Here is a 17,428-nt window from a genome sequence, read left to right as displayed (position 1 = left end):
AAAGGTTGTTTATATATTTATATTTAACTTAGTACAATAAACAATGTTAATTATGTAAAAAAATGCTAATTATTATTATTAGTATTATGTCCTATAAGTCCCATTTTCTACCTGACTCTTGTGCGCATGCGCAAACCCCCCTGCATTTCACTCCGGAGCACTTGACCTCTAACACACGCGCGCGCGCCTCGTGTCCATGAAAAACCAGTTTCCCAGTCCGCCGTGTCCCCAGTGCTGCATTACCGTCTTTAAACACATTTGTGCGATCCAGCGCTTTTTATCGCCAACAATTCTTCTCCTTATTTGGGGGGTATTTGTCATCCCCCAACCACTTGTTAAACAGACATCTTCCCATAATTATCAACGCTTTCTAGCGCCTGCGTAAGCTACCTGCGTATCTCTCACTCTTCACAACCACCACACCACACTTCCTCCAGTAGCCTCCTAACGTTAGTTCTTGATCTATGGAATGCACAGAATGCACAGAACCAATGCTGCCCCCAAAAGGTACGCTGGTCACTTTTAAAATTACGGTTAAAAAAATACCCCAAACCGGATGGAGACATTTCACTCGTTCGGTCCAATATTAAATTTAATACCTCCCTTTCGAAAATTCCAGTCATTCCAAACAATTTAAGACGTTTTTAGGCCTTGAAAACCGAAAGTTGTATTTAAGACTTTTTAAGGACCCGCAGGAACCCTGTCAAGTCCAAAGTCAACACAGCCATCTACCAGGAGATTTTAGAGCACTTCATGCTTCCATCTGCTGACGAGCTTTTTGGAGATGCTGATTTCCTTTTCCAGCAGGACTTAGCACCTACCCACAGTGCCAAAACTACTACCAAATGGTTTGCTGACCATGATATTACTGTGTTTGACTGGCCAGCCAACTTGCCTGACCTGAACCCCATAGAGAATCTATGGGGTATTGTCAAGAGGAAGATGAGAAACACCCGACCCAAATACAGATACGCATACAGATACGCTGAAGGCCACTATCAAAGCAACCTGGGCTTCAATAACACCTCAGCAGTGCCACAGACTGATCACCTCCATGCAGGCCCGGCGCCATGGGGGGGCGAAAGGGGGCGTCGCCCCCTCGTGGCTACAGCCCCGCCCCCTCAACGGAGACTCAGATCACTTAACTGATTTCTTATGAAAATATAATGTATTATAGACGTATTAATAATTTGCATTTTCAAATACGAAATATTAAGTGGTTGCGCATTGCACAAAAATACATTTCACATAAACCACTACTAAAACTGGCACGGTAGAACAAATCTGATTGGTTGTTATGATTCTTACGTTGCAATCATAGAATTCAACTGTATTAAGGTAGGATTATTTCAAAAAGCCTGAATTTAATATTAACCCTGTTTTAGACATATGTATCAATCCTAACTACTGGGGACTAGTTATTGTGGGTGTATGTGTGAAATGCTGACACAGCCGCGCACACACAGACCTGTGATAAGGACAGGGGGAGGGGTCGCGCTGGCGGGCGGGGGTTTTACATGCACTCTTACAAGTGCACTGTCTCTGCAATATCCTGTAATGTGCAGTCAGTTTCCGGGAGTAGTCTTTCCCCTTCCGAATTAAACCAATTCAATCACAATATTGTGAATCCATTTTCTTTCTTTGTAGGCTAAGTTTATCTCCGTTTATGTTGGTGTATGTGTTCATATATGGTCCGCTTTGTGCGCAAATAGCGTAAGAATATGTGTCGTTGACGTCACCCCCCCATGCAGCCGGGGGTGAAAATTCATCACTTCAGAGTGTTTAGTCCCCTACACGCCTAAACTGGGATCGCGGATTAAGTGGTTAGCGTTACTTGCATTGACGTTTTGTTTTCATGCCGCGGAGCTATTTGTATGTATTTTAAATGTAAAGGACTTGCCTGTAGGTTTGTGTGTGTTGTTTTATGTTTGGCATCTTTCCGGTTGTACCGCGTGTCTGTGAGAAAATTGGAGGGGAGGGGTAACAGGTGGGCATGGGGGTTGATAAAGCGCAACTGCCCTGGTTATATGCCACATGATTTTCCCGGACTAAAGCAACCTTCGGGGCCGTGGTTTTGTGGTTGGCGCAGTTAATTGTTTGAAACATGTTGTCAGACCGCCATCACTACTACACACTATATGAAAAATATTTGCCCCCTTGCGATTTCTAATTGCCCCCTTAGTAAACTGTTCCTGGCGCCGGGCCTGCCTCCATGCCACACCGCATTGATACAGTAATTCATGGTAAAGGAGCCCCAACCAAGTACTGAGTGTATAAATGAATATACTTTTCAGAAGTTGGACATTTCTGTACTGTAAATCCTTTTTTTGATTGATCTTAGGGAATATTCTAATAATTTGAGATACTGGATTTCTGATTTTCATGAGCTATAAGCCATAATCATCAAAATTAAAACAAAAAGGCTTTAAATATTTCACTTTACATGTAATGAATATAGAATATATGAAAGTTTACCTTTTTGAATTAAATTATTTTAAAAAAAGGAACTTTTTCATGGTATTCTAATTTTTTGAGATGCACTAGTATATATTGAAGTTATTCTCAGTGTTACTATGACATTTGTTATACTACTATAACAACGTTAGTAAATGGAATCTGGTCTGAAAGTATGACTTAGAACAAGTTACAGTTATTTAAATGCTTGTAAAACATACACAGATAAAACGTTTTGCTGCACTACACATTAAAACAGCTCACTAAGGCCGAATTCTAAATCACTCCACAACAAACACATAGTGCACTACATAGGGTCTAAACGTTATCCGCGGTACGATGTCGTCATATGAAAGGCCCCTATAAAGTGTACGAAAATTACGTTTACAAATCGGACATAAACCATTAGCCGAGTAGCTTCAGTTTAATTTACCTCAGGTTTTAAAGCAGAACGAGAGTTTTAGAAACTCAAATACTGACGCAATAAAGTTTTTTTATTTTTACTCGATCAAATCTATTAACTGTAAAACTTTATTAGGAATATTATAGTATGAAAATGACTAATCCGGCCTCATAATTAATCCGTTTAGGCGAAGAAGCAGCAGCTTCTTCATCATCTTCGAATTGATAGCGGTACTGGTGCATTACTGCCATCTACTGGCCTGGAGGGAAGGCGGGCGGGGGAATGTGAGTGACTCATCTCATCTCATTATCTCTAGCCGCTTTATCCTTCGACAGGGTCGCAGGCAAGCTGGAACCTATCCCAGCTGACTATGGGCGAAAGGCGGGGTACACCCTGGACAAGTCGCCAGGTCATCACAGGGCTGACACATAGACACAGACAACCATTCACACCTACAGTCAATTTAGAGTCACCAGTCACCTAACCTGCATGTCTCTGGACTGTGGAGGAAACCGGGGCACCCAGAGGAAACCCACGCGGACACGGGGAGAACATGCAAACTCCGCACAGAAAGGCCCTCGCCGGCCACAGGGCTCGAACCCAGAACTTCTTGCTGTGAGGCGACAGCGCTAACCACTACACCACCGTGCCACCGGGTTTTTATCAGATGTTCATTAATATTTCGCACCAACGTTCTGTGTGAGAATGCAGCCAGCCAGAGACACTTATATAGCCTTAGAAGGACTTTGATGCAGCACATTCTATGTACTATCTACGTCCACTAGTCTACATCCAATCCAATCCATATTAAACACTTCTGTGACCCAATCAGAGATCGTGGGCATCACACGACACAGAGTGCAGTTAGTGAACGACGGCTAGTCAAGATGCCAAAGTGGGCAAAATACAAAAAAAGTACAGAAAGGAGTGGGGAAAATGACCCAGATTTAAAGTTATGGATAGTTTCATCGAATGACGGAGAGAAGGCACACTGCAAAGTTTGCAACACTGACATAAGAGCTCACCTCAAGGACTTGAAAGACCACGCTGCAACTAAAAAGCACAAGATGAGGTGCCAGCCAACAGTCAGAACTTTTACGGTGAGGAGAGCTAACACGACTGATATCCGTGATGACCATAAACGTCATGAACTACGGATAGCAACATGCATTGCTTACAAATAGTATACTGGTCTTTAGCTGCATATTTTTACTTTACAAGATAGACATCAAGTACATTTTGGACGGTTTTAAGTGCATTTTGGCAGGTTTTGAACATATTTTGGGCTGGAAAACGTCAGCAGTATCTGGCAACACTGCCTGGTAGCTATAGTCTCCCTTGGTCATCAGTGGCGAAAGCAGCACCACCTACTGCAATGGTTGCTTAACTGAGCAGTGGGTCAGGACATCAGACCCAACCATCTGAAGTTGTTCCAGGGGTTCTTCAACACAACCAAAGCAGGGAAAAACACACCTGCATAGGAAATGGGCACCTGAAATTAGCACTTTCATCATGCACACCTATTATGAGGCATATTAGGTGAAAAATTAAATTCAAGTCTGTGTGGGTTTCCTCTGGGTGCTTCGGTTTCCCCCACAGTTCAAAGACATGAGGTTAGGTTAACGTGGGGCAACCTTAGGTTGAGGGGTAGGAGCGGGGCACCTACCCCTCAACTGCTACCTGGGAGCTGTTAACATGGCTGCCTACTGCTCTGGGTATGTGTGTATGTGTGCGCGGTCACTGCTTCAGATGAGTTAAATGCAGAGAGGAATTTCACAAGTGTACATGTGATGAATAAAGTTGTTGTTCTTCTTCTAAATTGAAATAAAAAAAAACCTGAAAGCCTAAACAAAATAAAAACTAATGAAAGTTTCAAAACTATAATAATTCTGATTCCAACAGGCCAAACTTATTGTACATAAGCACATTAAATACACACTAACACAAAAATACACATTTCACCTTACAGAAATATTAAAAACACATCTACATGCACGTCATACAATCAAAGCTATCAACATAAATATGGACATCCACAAAACTACCACAGCTCCAAAGGAAAACATGTACATTACTAACAACACATAAACATCACCTAAAATCAGCCATGGAGAAACTCATCCTCCCACGTGCTATTAAGTTAGCTAATGTGATGTGACGAACATTCATAGTGAGATCATGTTGGAATATGATGTCACTTTGTAAATATTTTACAGTGGTGCTTGAAAGTTTGTGAATCCTTTAGAATTTTCTATATTTCTGCATAAATATGAGCTAAAACATCATCAGATTTTCACAAGTCCTAAAAGTAGATAAAGAGAACCCAGTTAAACAAATGAGACAAAAATATTATACTTGCTCATTTATTTATTGAGGAAAATGATCCAATATTATACTGTATATCTGTGAGTGGCAAAAGTATGTGAACCTCTAGGATTAGCAGTTAATTTGAAGGTGAAATTAGAGTCAGGTGATTTCAATCAATGGGATGACAATCAGGTGTGAGTGGGCACCCTGTTTTATTTAAAGAACAGGGATCTATCAAAGTCTGATCTTCACAAAACATGTTTGTGGAAGTGTATCATGGCATGAACAAAGGAGATTTCTGAGGACCTCAGAAAAAGCATTGTTGATGCTCATCAGGATGGAAAAGGTGACAAAACAATCTCTAAAGAGTTTGGACTCCACCAATCCACAGTCAGACAGATTGGGTACAAATGGAGGAAATTCAAGAGCATTGTTACCTTCCCCAGGAGTGGTAGAGACACAAAGATCACTCCAAGAGCAAGGTGTGCAATAGTCGGCGAGGTCACAAAGGACCCCAGGGTAACTTCTAAGCAACTGAAGGCCTCTCTCTCATTGGCTAATGTTAATGTTCATGAGTCCACCATCAGGAGAACACCGAACAACAGAGGTGTGCATGGCAGGGTTGAAAGGAGAAAGCCACTACTCTCCAAAAAGAACATTGCTGCTCGTCTGCAGTTTGCTAAAGATAATGTGGACAAGCCAGAAGACTACTGGAAAAATGTTTTGTGGACGGATGAGACCAAAATAGAACTTTTTGGTTAAAATGAGAAGCGTTATGTTTGGAGAAAGGAAACACTGCATTCCAGCATAAGAACCTTAGCCTATCTGTGAAACATGGTGGTGGTAGTATCATGGTTTGGGCCTGTTTTGCTGCGTCTGGGCCAGGACGGCTTGCTATCATTGATGGAACAATGAATTCTGAATTATACCAGCGAATTCTAAAGAAAAATGTCAGGACATCTGTCCATGAACTGAATCTCAAGAGAAGGTGGGTTATGCAGCAAGACAACGACCCTAAGCACACAAGTCGTTCTACCAAAGAATGGTTAAAGAAGAATAAAGTTAATGTTTTGGAATTGGCCAAGTCAAACTCCTGACCTTAATCCAATCGAAATGTTGTGGAAGGACCTGAAGCGAGCAGTTCACATGAAGAAACCCACCAAAATCCCAGAGTTGAAGCTGTTCTGCACAGAGGGATGGGTTAAAATTCCTCCAAGCCGGTGTGCAGGACTGATCAACAGTTATCGGAAACGTTTAGTTGCAGTTATTGCTGCACAAGGGGGTCACGCCAGATACTAAAAGCAAAGCTTCACATACTTTTGCCACTCACAGATATGTCTCTCATCTCATTATCTCTAGCCGCTTTATCCTTCTACAGGGTCACAGGCAAGCTGGAACCTATCCCAGCTGACTACGGGCAAAAGGCGGGGTACACCCTGGACAAGTCGCCAGGTCATCACAGGGCTGACACATAGACACAGACAACCATTCACACTCAATTTAGAGTCACCAGTTAACCTAACCTGCATGTCTTTGGACTGTGGGGGAAACCGGAGCACCCGGAGGAAACCCACGCGGAGAACATGCAAACTCCACACAGAAAGGCCCTCGCCGGCCCCGGGGCTCGAACCCAGGACCTTCTTGCTGTGAGGCGACAGCACTAACCACTACACCACCGTGCCACCCCTCACAGATATGTAATATTGGATAATTTTCCTCAATAAATAAATGACCAAGTAGAATATTTTTGTCTCATTTGTTTAACTGGGTTCTCTTTATCTACTTTTAGGACTTGGGTGAAAATCTGATGATGTTTTAGTTCATATTTATGCAGAAATACAGAAAATTCTAAAGAGTTAACAAACTTTCAAGCACCACTGTATATGGCTAGCTAACTTAAAGATGACTTTTTTTCATGTTCTTTCAAAAAAGAACAGTCAGTCTACTACTGTACTTCTTCACTCAACACATAAGTCAAAAGATTGATCGGCAGTGGAGAGGTGAGTGAAAAAAACTTCAGAAAGAAAAAATAAAATGTCCGACTTTAATTAGAATTATAAATCAATTAGGACTATAAATGGTTCAAATGCCATTTTAATTTCTAATTCACTACAACATGAATGAAAGTATTTTTATTTGGAAATAATTTCTTGTGTCTGTAACTCAGCAGAAACAGCTGCTCCAGGAGATAGGTAGGGAGGAGGAACAGCTGTGGCAGGTCATAGGCAAGGAGCAGGAACAGCAGGTAGAAAGTGGAGAGGTGAGCAAATTACAAATTACAGAATCAAACAACAAGGTATGAAAGGCTATGGTGCAGATGGGTGACAAATTAAAACCAAAATGAAGTGTCTTAACAGGGAGGCCACCATCAGACTCCAGAATATTTGAGTGCTCCTTGCCAAGTCGGTGGAACTGTATTGGAGGGATGAAATTGCTTCCAAGATATTCCTTCATTTATATACAGTGGTGCTTGAAAATTTGTGAACCCTTTAAAATTTTCTATATTTCTGCATAAATATTACCCTAAACCATCATCAGTTTTTCACAGGACCGAAAAGTAGATAAAGAGAACCCAGTTAAACAAATGAGACAAAAATATTATACTTGGCCAATTATTTATCGAGGAAAATGATCCAATATTACATATCTGTGAGTGGCAAAAGTATGAGAACCTTTGCTTTCAGTATCTGGTGTGACTCCCTTGTGTAGCAATAACTGCAACTAAACATTTCTGGTAATTGTTGATCAGTCCTGCACACCGGCTTGGAGGAATTTTAGCCCATTACTCAGTACAGAACAGCTTCAACTCTGGGATGTTGGTGGGTTTCCTCACATGAACTGCTCGCTTCAGGTCCTTCCACAACATTTCGATTGGATTAAGGTCAGGACTTTGACTTGGCCATTCCAAAACATTAACTTTATTCTTCTTTAACCATTCTTTGGTAGAACGACTTGTGTGCTAAGGGTCGTTGTCTTGCTGCATGACCCACCTTCTCTTGAGATTCAGTTCATAGACAGATGTCCTGACATTTTCCTTTAGAATTCGCTGGTATAATTCAGAATTCACTGTTGCATTAATGATGGCAAGCCGTCCTGGCCCAAAAGCAGCAAAAAAGGCCCACACCATGATACTACCACCACATTGTTTCACAGATGGGATAAGGTTTTCATGCTGGAATGCAGTGTTTTTCTATCTCCAAATATAACACTTCTCATTGAACACAAAAAGTTTTATTTTGGTCTCATCCATCCACAAAACATTTTGCCAATAGTCTTATGGCTTGTCCACGTGATCTATAGCAAACTGTAGACAAGCAGCAATTTTCTTTTGGAGAGAAGTGGCTTTCTCCGTGCAACCCTGCCATGCACACCATTGTTGTTTAGTGTTCTCTGATGGTGGATGCATGAAATAATGTTCATTGGCCAATGAGAGAGAGTTAAGGTTAAGGTTGCAGCCTCCTCTGGAGGTGTGGGTTTGAATCCCACTTTTGACAAGTGCTGTAGCAGGTTGGGCTGTGGGGTCTGTGCTCAGTAGCTGAAGGTGCAGTCCAGCAGGAAGCATTTCCAGGTTGAAATGGAGAAAACAGTCACGTTCTCATATTGGTTAGTTGCTTTTAAAATGAAGCCAACCAAAACGATGATAAAAATGTTCATCAGTGAATCCTTTTCTCATGAGTAAAATGTGATGCTGATGAGACACAGACAAGTGTAACATTACTCAGTCAGTGGCAGTTGGAACGACTTGCTATTTTGCCTAACGTTAACCTGGCTAGATTAGCTGTTATATTTTTACACACAATTTAAGCATGCTTAATCAGATGAGTTTGAACTGTCTTTGAATAAACTTGTGCTAGAAATAAATCAAGAAGGCTATATAATGTGTGAAGCCACTGTCATTGTCAAGTCTGTGTCATTGTCTTTGTAACTTTGCAGATGAACTCCTTTACTAATATTGAATATTTAGGAACTACATGACTGCCCTTCTGTTCTCAACGAAGAAACAAATGAAAGGGGATGCAAGAACAGAGCATGGGAGGGTGGGCCCGTGGGCTGAGACTCTGACCTCAGTACACACTAGACACGTCCATGAGACAATGTATTTTGTTCCGAGGTGCAGGGCCTTCAGTGTCCACTGGAGGTGCCAAGGACCCTATTGTTTCCACAAGGATATTAGTTATATCATATATTTCAAAAAGGGGAAAAAAAGCAATATAATGTGTTTAAGCTTTAGTTATGCTGTGTGAGCAAGCTGATACTGATGGTGAATCTGGATATGGGATAGGATACCTCTAATTGTCACCTTTCATTTGAGGCGAAAATTCAAGACTAGTAGCCTTTTTTTATCCTATGTATGCGACCATGGTTACCAAGGATCCTTTGGAGTCTCCAAATGGTCTATTTTGGGAAATGCATAGATATACCCTTAGAAAAACATGTTGTAAAATATTCATGTTCTGTTGTATAAAATGTGAACCTGGAGTAGGTAAGACTTCCTGCTGTGGTCCCAGTGTGTTATAGCTATAGTCATCTACAGGCATCTGTTTGCAACAAAATATTCAGGCAGAAAAAAAATACCTTCTACTTCAGTGTGTTCAAACTTCTATTATTCAATGCCAGTAGCACTTAGAGTGATTCTGACTGTTGTAGAAACACGTCAGTGTTGCCTTTCAGAGAAGCCCAAAATCAAGCTTGATTTTCTGTGTCAATTTCACAACAAATAAAGGCCTTTGAAACAACATGGTCAGGTGGTGTCACTGGTGTAACCCGTATTCTTCATAAAAATATGAAGATTAATATTGAATAAAATGTAATCCTCCACTGCAGTGTAATAGCATGTTTTTTTATAAAGATATTTTTATTGAAGTCTTTATGTATAATTTCACAAACAAAGGAACAGACATACAAAATCAGAACCCCTCACCAACCCCCACCCCTGGTATGGCTAAAAAAAAAAAAAAATTATATTATATACACACACACACAGTACCAGTCAAAAGTTTGGAAACACCTTCAAATTCGATGTTTTTTCTTTATTTTAATTAACTAAAAGACACTTTGTGTCTTAAAGTAATGACTGACTGTTATTTCTCTTTACTTAGTTGAGTGGTTCTTGACATAATATGGATTACTACAGTTGTTGAACAGGGCTATTTACTGTATTTTTATTATTTACTCTTTACTGGTTGATGGTGTCAAATGCATTAAGAAGGCAAGAAATTCCATTTTTGACAAGACACACCTGTTAATTGAGAAGCATTCCAGGTGACTACCTCATGAAGCTTTTTCAGATAATGCCAATAGTATGCCAAGCTGTTATCAAGGTAAATAGTGACGACTTTGAAGAATCTAAAAGATGAAACTTTGTTTTTTTAACACTTTTTTGTTTATCATATAATTCCGTACGTTCCATATGTTATTTCATAGTTTTGATGAGTTCAGTATTGTTCTACAATGTAGGAAAAAAAATTAAAATAAAAACATTGAATCTGAAGGTGTTTCCAAACTTCTGACTGGTACTGTATATATACAAATACAATCATTTGATTGTATTTTATTTTGATTTTCAGATGTAACCAAAGGTGAATTCATGCAATTGATTATTTTATATATATATATATATATATATATATATATATATATATATATATATATATGAGTGATTCCACGCTTATGGGTACTGAAATGGGGACATGAACTTATTCACTTAAACCATTTCTTTTTTTACCATCGGGTCACAAAACATGTACTCTTTAATGAATGATATGTTAAAAGAACTTTAATTTTCTGAGATGTAATAAAAACATATTTATATGCCAAAGTCAAGCCTATGAGTTCCAAAATGATGTCTGTTACATTACTTCTGTTACAATTGTCCATCTCGCGTCTGTTACAAATTAATTACAATCTAGCTATATACCATGTTAATCTTATTGAAAGAATGTGTATGTTTATTCTACTACACATGTTTATTAATTATATTTGCTAAAACATCACCTTCCTATGTTTCAAAAAGTAATTCTACATTGTTAAAATTGAGAATATATATGTCCACAACACTTCTGTTACGTTCTGACTTTGGCATATAAATATGTTTTTATTACATCTCAGAAAATTAAAGTTATCTTTTAACATATCATTCATTAAAGATTACATGTTTTGTGACCTGATGGTAAAAAAAAAAGAAATGGCTTTAGGTGAATTTTTAAAAATAAGTTCATGTCCCCATTTCAGTACTCATAAGCGTGGAATCACTCTCTATATATATATATATATATATATATATATATATATATATATATATATATATATATATATATATATAATAAATTGCATGAATTCACCTTTGGTTACATCTGAAAATCAAAATAAAATACAATCAAATGAAGTATGAGGTCCCAAATAATCATAAAATCATAAAAGTTTAGTAGACAAAATAGTAAAAATAGTAAAGGGGAACAAGTTATATACTGACGTACTAATTAAAGTAATGTAATGATGGTAGTAAGGCCAAGAAAGAGCCCCATATCTTTTCATACTTCTCTGGGTTTCTCCTCACACTGAATAAGATTTTTTCAGGTGTGCTGTAGGATGTTAATTCATTTAACCATTGTCTCTGCGATGGAGGAAACTCTGATTTCCAATTCTGCAAAATACATTTTTTACCAGCTGTACCTGCCAGTAATATGAAATATTTTTTAGTAAAGCTTACATCTAGAGTTTGTATATCTCCCAGAATCCATATCTTCGGGTCAGGGGGAATCTTGATATTTGTAGTTTTTGAAGCTATATTAATGATGTATTTCCAATAGGTTTCCAAGTTAGGACATTTCCAAAGCATATGAAGCAAGTCCCCCTCACAGGTTCTACATCTCTGACAATTTGGAGAGGAATTGTGGTGTATTTTGTGCAGTCTATATGGAGTATAATAAGTTCCATTAAATATTTCATAACTGTATTTGTCTGTGTTTTGTTGAGATTAGTACTGATTGAAAGATTTCAGGGATATTACACCAGTCATTATTGTCATATCTTATGTTAAGATCTGATTCCCATTTCTTATTTGTATTAATCTTATTATATATTGTAAGGTTATTATTTAAAATAATATAAATAGCAGATATCACCCCCTTACTAGTGTTTAATGTTTCACACATTAAATATTTTTCAAACGGGGATTCCGGGGGGATATAAGGGAAGTTTGAACAGTTATTGCAGATCCACTGTCTAATATGAAAATATTTAAATAAGTTATGTTTGGGTAGTTTGAATTTCTCTATCAGTTGTTAAAAGTTTGAAAATTCATTTTGGATATGCAGATCTTCAACTGCTTTTATGCCCTTACTAACCCAATTGCTCAATATTCCATCTGTAATCTGATGGGTAATGTTGGGATTATCACATAGAGGAGTTTTACAAAACAGAGAGATGTTCAGACCGATGACAGCATAAGCTTCACACCATGCAGAGAAAGAGTTCAAAATGATAGGGTTCTTAGTAATGTTTAGGAGTATTTTCTTAGAGGTTAGGAAGAGACTTCAACGGAACGTTTTAATTGGTGTTGTTCAATAGGGAGCCATCTTGCCACACATTTGTCCCCATGTAACCAGCACCATACTGAGCGAAACTGAGCTGCAAAATAATAGCATCTAAAATTGGGAAGATTTAACCCTCCTTTAGAGTATGGAGCCTGAAGAGTTGATAGTTTGACTCTGGGGGATTTAGCTTTCCAAAGAAAACTACATAAAGATTTATTTAGGTCATCAAAGAAAAAATTGGGTACTTTAAATGGGATGCATTGGAAAAGATATAAGAATTTGGGGAGGATGCACATCTTAATTAGATTAACTCTGCCAATTAGTGATAACGGAAGGTCCCTCCAGTTTTGTAAATCTATTTTAACCTGGTCTAAGAGACTGATATAATTTTCTTTAAAGGTTTTATCTACAGAGGTTTGAATTTCTATGCCCAAGTATTTAAGTCCACTGGGGCGCCATTGCAAAGGTTTGGTTAAGTTCTTGATATAGTTGTCCTGTATGTTTAAGGGCAGGACCTCACTTTTCATAAGGTTTAGTTTATAGCCAGAAGCTACACTATACTGTTGGAAATATTGTAAAGGGGGGGTTTGCAGGGTCAGCCACAAAGGCTAATAGGTCATCTGCATACAAAGCCAGTTTATGCTCACTCGTCCCAAAAATACCAGTAATTGTGTTGTTAGAGCGAATAGCCAGAGGTTCTATAGCGATCAAGAACAACAATGGAGAGCAGGGGCAGCCCTAACGGACCCCCCTGGATAGTGAGAAGATATCCGATAAGACCCCATTTGTTAAAATTTTTGCTTTAGGGCCGCTGAACAGTGTTTTAATGTAGTAAATAAATTTAGTTCCAAAATTCATCGCTTCAAGAGTTTGAAAGAGAAAGCTGGGTTCGATCTTGTCGAACGCCTTTTCCACGTCCATTGACAGTATTAGCATGGGGTCCTTTTGTGAGTGGGCTGCTTCAATTATATGAAAAAGTCTACGTACATTGTCTGATCCATATCGATTTTTAACAAAACCTGTCTGATCAGCATTAATAATTTTGGGGATTATGCATTCCAATCTTAATGCAATTAACTTTGATAAAATTTTACAGTCCGAGTTCAGAAGACTGAGAGGACGATAAGAAGTACATTTTTGGCGATCCTTTCCTGGTTTTGGTAGCAAAATTATCGTAGCCAATTCCAAAGAGTTAGGGAGAGTTTTATTAGTCAGTGCTTCGTTGATCATGTTTGTTAAAGGGGTTATAAGCTTATCAGAAAAGGTTTTAAAGAAATCAACTGGAAAGCCATCTGGCCCAGGGGCTTTATTATTTTGAAGGGATTTCATAGCATCAAGAACCTCCTTTTCAGATATATTAGCATCCAGGCAGTTTTTATCAACAGGGTCTAATTTAGGCAGGGTTAATGAACTTAAAAATGTTGTTGCTTTGGTGTTCTCAATCCCATGTTCTGTCTTATATAGTGTCTCATAGAATAATTGAAATTCACGATTGATATCATATGGATTAAAAACGGATCTTCCATCGTCTGTGATAATAGAATGTATAGTTTTTTCGTTTTCTTCCCTTTTAATTTGCCAAGCTAGTAGCTTGCTGATTTTGTCATGAAATTCGTAGTAATGATAACTGGTCCTAGCTAAATCAGCTTCAGCCTTATTAGTACATAAGTTATTATATTGAATACGTTTTAAAGACAAGGTATTGAACACCACTTCACTTTTAGTGTGAGCATGATCACGCTCCAGGTCTCATTTTGTTTTCCAAATTCGCAAGAGTTTTCTTTTATTCTCTGATCTTGTGAGAGCTATACAATAGGATCTAGCCTCCCATATAAAAGCATGAGATGAGGAATTAATATTCATTTCCATAAATACATCAATGTGAGCGCTCATAAATCTAATAAATTCAGGGTCCTTCAGCATATAGGATTTAAACCTCCAGGTAAAGGGTTTCGATTGTGTAGTATCAATCTCCCAGGTTATTTTTATAGGATTATGATCAGACAATGTAGCTGATAGATAAGAGCAATCAGTGACCCTGGCGGCTATATTGTAGGGTATTAGAAACATGTCAATTCTGGAATACGACTTGTGAACATTTGAAAAGAATGAAAAGTCTTTAGCTTTTGGGTTAAGTTGCCGCCAAATATCACACAGTCCCAAATCCCTCATCCCCATGAGCAGAATTAAAGCAGCCTTAGAGCGATTAACAGATCTTGGTGTGGCTCGATCTAAATTGGGGTCCAATACCAAATTGAAGTCACCACCAACCAAACAGTGCTCCTCAGCAGTTGCAAGTTTTAATACAAGGTCATTAAAAAAAGCAGGATCGTCGTGGTTGTGGCCATACATATTAATAAGTGTAACCCTATTGGAGTTCAAGTCACCCTTAACTAAGACAAATCTTCCATTACTATCTTTTTCTATTGATGTTAATTTGAAGTTCAATTTTTTATTAATAAGGATGGCAACCCCCCTAGGTTTTGTGTTGAATGAGGAGTGGTAGACGTGTCCCACCCAATCTCTCCTTAGTTTGATATGTTCTGCATCGGAAAGGTGAGTTTCTTGAATAAATGAAACATCAATGGACTGTCTCTTTAAGTATGTCAAAATTTTCCTCCTCTTAATTGGAGAATTGATCCTTGACATTCAAAGAAATTAAGTTTAGTTGGCTAGTCATATTTTAGTAACAGATGCAACTTAAGTATATTGGGAGCCTCAGTGCTTACATATAAAATGAAAGTTAGGTGAGTAACTATGCTTTTAAATAAAAACCGTACCAAACCCCCATATGCAACCCACCCATTGATAGCCTTAGTACTAAACAACCCCATTGGGTAGGTAACTCTACTCTCTCTACATGACCTCTCAACAGTCAGAAAAAATATATATTAAGCATCAAACTATGGTGAAAATTCCAAGAAGCAGTTATATATCAAAAAGAAAGAAGAAGAAAAAGAAGAAATAAAAAATAAAAATATTACTAGGATTTAAAGCATAAACACGAGATTTGGTAGCTCAGCGTGAAGCAGACTAGAAGTATAGCATGATCCAGTGGCTTATAAGGGGAATGGCATGTAGAAGGGGAACAGAGTTAAATGATTATTTGACCCATGTTGGTGATCTATGCTCCCTGGTTCCCCTAATATATTTTACTGAATTAAAGAAAACAAATAAGTAAATAATACCACTAAGGTACACAAGTAAAAAGATAAATAACTGAAATAATTATAATATTAGCAACATCCCCAACAGCCAATAAATAACTAAGGGTGGTCAAAGTAAGTAAATATTGGTGGCTATAAGAAATAAGGGGAGCAAAGAAGAAAGATATAGATAAATAAATAAAAAATTAAAATTAACAAATTTAAAAAATAAATAAAATAATAACAATAGTAATAATAATAATAATAATAATAATAATAATGTTATAATAATAAATTTTCCTGCTACTCAAAATAAAGTGAACATATGTTTCAAAAGGTCAGCTGGATACAGCCACTATTTTTGTTATTACCGTATTAAACAAAAGTCTAAACATCCACCCGGAACCGGGAGTGGGACCATCTTTTCCACATGTCTGAAGTGGGACCAGGAACAGAACAGATGTAATGCAGGGATTAAACACATATCTAGCCAGAGTCACTTTGCGTTACGACAGACAGCTTCACGCGAGTTCAGACTGTCCACTAGTCACTGCGTTTGGGCAAAGTCATTCTAAACAGTGTGGAAATTGAGCGGGGCTCTTAAGACAATGATTTCTATCCTACTCAGTAGTAGACATATCTCAAAAGTTATGTATGAGCCCTCTTTGTAGACCGCATGTTAAGTTACGCGTAACCTCGCCTCTGCGTCACAGCAGTGCAGGTGGAGCAGCCAGGTGGGAGCCCCCTGGTGCATATACTGCTGTGACATCTCAGCTGCTCGGTCAGTTGTTATTGTCAATAGTTTTCAAAAGTCCGCCGCTGCGGAAGGTGATGCAAACCACCTAATGTTGCCCTCATGCGTAATCCATAGTTTGGCTGGATAATGCAGGGAATAAGCAATTCCTCTTGCCCGAAGGCTCTTTATAACATCCTTAAAGGTGTCTTTAAGGTGTTGCAGACTGGGGCTGCAGTCTGGGAAGATGTACACCCTGCTGTTATCGTAATGAATCTCTCCCTTTTGTCTGGTGAGGCGCATTATTTTCTCCTTGTTCTTAAAGTTGAGGAGCTTAGCGACCATGGGTCTCGGCATGTTCCCTCTGCCAGCGGGGGGTTTTCCCAGGTGGTGAGCTCTTTCACAGGTAATGGGGGTAGGAAAGTTTTCGATACCGAGGATTTCCGGTATGACTCGCTCCAAAAACCCCGCAGCATTGCGGCCTTCGGCCTCCTCGGGGAGCCCGAGTATGCGGATGTTGTTACGCCGGCTCCTGTTCTCCAAGTCGTCCACTTTATCTTTGAGGGACTGTACCTCCTTCTCCAGTTTCCCAATATGCGTGGTGACATCTTTAATGTTATCATTTGCTGATATGCGTCCCTCCATTCCTTTGACTTGGTCCGCTAGTGTTGACATCGCCGTTTCAATCTTAGAGAGTGAGGACTGGATGGAAGTTGTTTTAGCATCAATCTGTCTTGATATCTCTTCCTTACTTTCCTGAATGGCTGCCATCACTGCATCAAGAGTAGGGCTTTCACCTTTAAGAGAACTGGTCGCCATTCTGGTTGTGTGCACGGGTCTGGCTGTTTGC

The sequence above is a fragment of the Neoarius graeffei genome, chromosome 9 (assembly GCF_027579695.1).
Source record: "Neoarius graeffei isolate fNeoGra1 chromosome 9, fNeoGra1.pri, whole genome shotgun sequence".
Lineage (NCBI taxonomy): Eukaryota > Metazoa > Chordata > Actinopteri > Siluriformes > Ariidae > Neoarius > Neoarius graeffei.
Note: the sequence above shows the minus strand (reverse complement) of the source record.